Here is a 3,980-nt window from a genome sequence, read left to right as displayed (position 1 = left end):
CTTTCTCTTGCCTGATTGCCCTAGCCAGAACTTCCAACACTATGTTGAATAGGAGTGGTGAGAGAGGGCATCCCTGTCTTGTGCCAGTTTTCAAAGGGAATTTTTCCAGTTTTTGCCCATTCAGTATGATATTAGCTGTGGGTTTGTCATAAATAGCTCTTATTATTTTGAGGTACGTTCCATCAATACCGAATTTCTTGAGCGTTTTTAGCATGAAGGGCTGTTGAATTTTGTCAAAAGCCTTTTCTGCATCTATTGAGATAATCATGTGGTTCTTGCCTTTGGTTCTGTTTATATGCTGGATTATGTTTATTGATTTGTGAATGTTGAACCAGCTTTGCATCCCAGGGATGAAGCCCACTTGATCATCATGGATAAGCTTTTTGATGTGCTGCTGATTTCTCCTTTCTTCCTTTTTGGAAATGTGTTAGGGGTCTGAAGCTTTATCTTCTTGGCCTGAGGAGTCTCTGCCTCCTTGGCATCCTCATTCTGCTTCCGCTTCTTTAATGAACCTGATTTGGAAACTGCCACTGCTGCCTTTTTCTTTTCTTCTTCCTCTTCCTCGCTGTTCTTAGCTTCTTTTCCATTCTGGGCAGTCAGTGCAGAGGTGCCATTGGCCTTGGGGGCTTGTGGTCTGGGAGAGCCCTTGCCCTTGGGCTTCTCTTCCTCCTCCTCCTCACTGGAGTTATCAGAGGAAGAACTGCTGCTGCTCTCAGTCTTTCCTTTCTTTGCAGAGGCTGGCTTGGAAGGGGCTGCACCTCCTGCTACCTTCTGTGGCTTCTTATTAACTGCAGACTTAGATGTCTTCTCTTCCTCCTCCTCTTCCTCACTGCTGGAGCTGTCTGACTCAGAGCTGCTGTCCCTACTACCCTGAGGAGCCTGCTAGGCAGGCAGAGGTGGAGCTGCTTTGGCAGTCACCTTGGGCTTATTGGTGGCCACCATCTTCTTTGTCTTCTCCTTCTCACTGGAGCTGCTCTCTTCCTCACTGGAGCTGCTGTCAGCCTTTCTCATGGGAGGCTTCTGGCCACCGCCCACAAGTTGCTTGGGGGTTGCAGCTGGCTTTGCTGCAGGTGACTTGATGGTGACAGCTGGCTTATTTGAAGAATTCTTGGTGGTACCAGCTGGCTTATTTGAAGAATTCTTGGTGGTACCAGCTGGCTTGGAAGGAGCTTCATCGTCCTCAGAGCTGTCAGAGTCTGAGCTGTCTGAAGAGCTCTCTGTTGCTTTCTTTGCTGGAGGTGGTTTAGTGGTTGCTTTAGAGATGACTGCCTTAGTTGGGGGTTTCTTCTCTTCTTCAGAACTTGAATCAGACTCATCACTGCTGTCTTCACTGCTTTCCACAGGCTGCTGCTTCTCCACAGCTTTCTTGGGAGGCTGGGTTCCCACAGACTTCTTTGGTGGTGGAGCAGAAGGTGGGGGAACTGAACTGTAGGGACCTGGTTTATTTTCAGGGTTTTTTTTTTTTTTGCTCCTCTTCCTCTTCACTGGAGGAATCCTCACTGCTGGAACTCTTCTGGGTAGGGGTGGCAACTGCTTTCACTGGGGCCTTGGCCACAACTTGCTTTTTAGGTACAGTCTTTTTGGGGGTGGCTGCTGCCTTTTCCTCCTCTGAGTCATCACTGCTGCTGCTGCTGCTGCTGCTGCTACTGGCTGCTTTACCATTGGCTACTTTAGGTGCTGCTCGAGCTGGTTTGGGAGGGGCTTTAGCCTGAGCTTTAGCTGCCACAGGTGTTATCTTTGGCTTCTGGTTCTTTGGTGGCTCATCCTCGGAGCTTGAGTCAGAATCAGAATCAGAGCTCTTGGCCTTCTTAGGAGGAGCTTTGGCTGCCTTGGCTTGGGGCTTAACTCCCTTCTGGACAGGCTGTTTCTTTTGGTCCTCCTCCTCCTCATCATCACTGGACTCTTCACTGCTGCTGCTTTCTGATGCTTTGGCTGCAGCCTTCCCAGGAGGCAGACCGACTCGCTTGGCAGGTACAGCAGCCTTCTTTGCTGGAGGCCCTTGAGCTTCCTCCTCCTTCCTCCTCCTCCTCGCTGCTGTCCTCACTACTGTCACTGGATGAGACCTTCTTCTTAGCTTTCTTAGCCACTGGTCCATTTGCCTGTGACTTTCGCTCTGGGGCCTTGGCAGACCTGTTGAGCCAGAAGCTATAGATGTCTAAGAGGGAAGAGGCATTGGCATCCTGCTGTGTAGCTCCTGTCGCTTTGGCGAACTTATTGGCCACCTCCGAGAGTTGGTTATCGCGCAGGAAGCCGAGCACGAGGGGATACAGGTTGCTGGGAACCACGCGGCGCAAGCCGGCGTCCGCCATCCTCCACTTTATATTCTTAATACTTCAAAATATAACACATATACAAGATAATTCTAGGAGAAACCCCAAGAAACGCAAAATTGATTTATTCTAAAACAACAACAACAAAAAACATAATTTTTGAAGAGTTTTTAATGCTTATTTTCAGGCTAAAAATGTATGCAAATTTTAAATGATGAGGTGATGTAAAGAAAACTATCAAATGTATAATAATGCTCAAGTATGGCAAACAAAATTTGGAAAAACATTGAGAAATTAAATTGGTGTACAAAATAAGGAGCTTAACCTTTATCTGAAGAATAGTTTAGAGCAGTTGAAAGATTAAAAGCATTTTGCGTTAGAATTTTATCTTGGAAATATTCGCTTAGCCCGTGTTTAAGGAGAATTGGATTCCTGGTAAAGTGTTGGAAGGTAGGCAAAATATACTGCTGAGGATGGCTGGGCATGGTGGCTCACACCTGTAATCCCAGCACTTTGGGGAGTTGAGGCAGGTGGATCACAAGGTCAGGAGTTCAAGACCAGCCTGGCCAAGATGGTGAAACCGCGTCTCTACTAAAAATACAAAAAAAAAAAAAAAAAGAAAAAGAAAAACTGGCCGGGTGCAGTGGCAGGTGCCTGTAATCCCAGCTACCTGGGAAGCCGAGGCAGGAGAATTGCTTGAACTCGGAAGACGGAGGTTGCAGTGAACTGAGATCATGCCACTGCACTCCAGTCTGGGTGACAGAGTGAGACTCCATCTCAAATACATACATACATACATACATACATACATACATACATACATACATAAAGATACTACTGAGGACGACCCAGGTGACTAGTGATTATGACTTGGGAAAAAATGGGGGCTACTGGTACCAGCCAATGAAATGCAGAATGCAGAACAACAGTTGTTTTGTTCGTTATGTTGTATTTTGAATTTGACGGGAGGAGGTTAAAGATTTCCAACTTAGACATATACAGGTTGAATGCTCAAGTGCAGATGACAATACAATGGCCACTGAGGGTCACTAAGTGCTTTGACAGAGAAAGTGACTTTCATCACCAGAACGGTTGTACTCATAAGCAGAGCACATGTTGAAATGGTATAAATGCATTTTGTACTACGAGACTTCAAAAATCTTGTGATCAGACAATGGTTCAAGGCACTTGGATCGAAATATATAGGACACACACTAAAAATAAACCCTTGCTTTCTTTACTGAACCTATTTGATCAGAATCTGTAGGTGGTGGGGCCTAGGACTTCGTATTTTTAACAAGTTTCTTACATAATTTATAAGCATAGTCTAGTTTGGAAACAATTACTCTTAAATGAATTTAATCCTTCTGTAGATGCCTACATTCCACACACTGCTACCATTCTAGGTGGTTAAAATAATATACAAAACATAAACCAGAGTAAAAGAAGGGGTTATTTTTGCTCAGTTTCAATAATCATGATAGAAGAGTCCAGGGTTCAGAAAGATAACATTCATAATTAAAACAAATCAGATGTAAGAGTTGTGTCCACATGTCTCTTAAACTAAAGGGGGCAGCTGGTATTACACACCAGGTGATTGTCCTCTTGCTAGCATGTGGATGCAGTGTCATGAATTTGTATATGTTTTAGATGTTTAGTTGGCAACCAATCAAATTTCGAACAAACACAATGTATCTATGGGCTGGTTTC

The 3,980-nt window shown here is 45.0% G+C and overlaps 1 pseudogene across 1 annotated transcript in view; it reads right to left on the bottom strand.

Annotated features, from left to right (window-relative positions):
* LOC108517013 (nucleolar and coiled-body phosphoprotein 1 pseudogene) overlaps window positions 1-2,309 on the bottom strand; it is a 3,849-nt pseudogene extending 1,540 nt beyond the window's left edge. Inside the window, exon 1 of the transcript XR_001881980.1 lies at window positions 381-2,309. The product of XR_001881980.1 is annotated as a nucleolar and coiled-body phosphoprotein 1 pseudogene (transcript). The remainder of the gene's footprint in view (window positions 1-380) is intronic.
* Window positions 2,310-3,980: the final 1,671 nt, after the last annotated feature.

Source organism: Rhinopithecus bieti, unplaced genomic scaffold (genome assembly GCF_001698545.2).
Source record: "Rhinopithecus bieti isolate Rb0 unplaced genomic scaffold, ASM169854v2 scaffold_37857, whole genome shotgun sequence".
In the NCBI taxonomy this organism is placed as follows: domain Eukaryota; kingdom Metazoa; phylum Chordata; class Mammalia; order Primates; family Cercopithecidae; genus Rhinopithecus; species Rhinopithecus bieti.
This window is presented reverse-complemented; position numbering and strand designations above follow the sequence as displayed.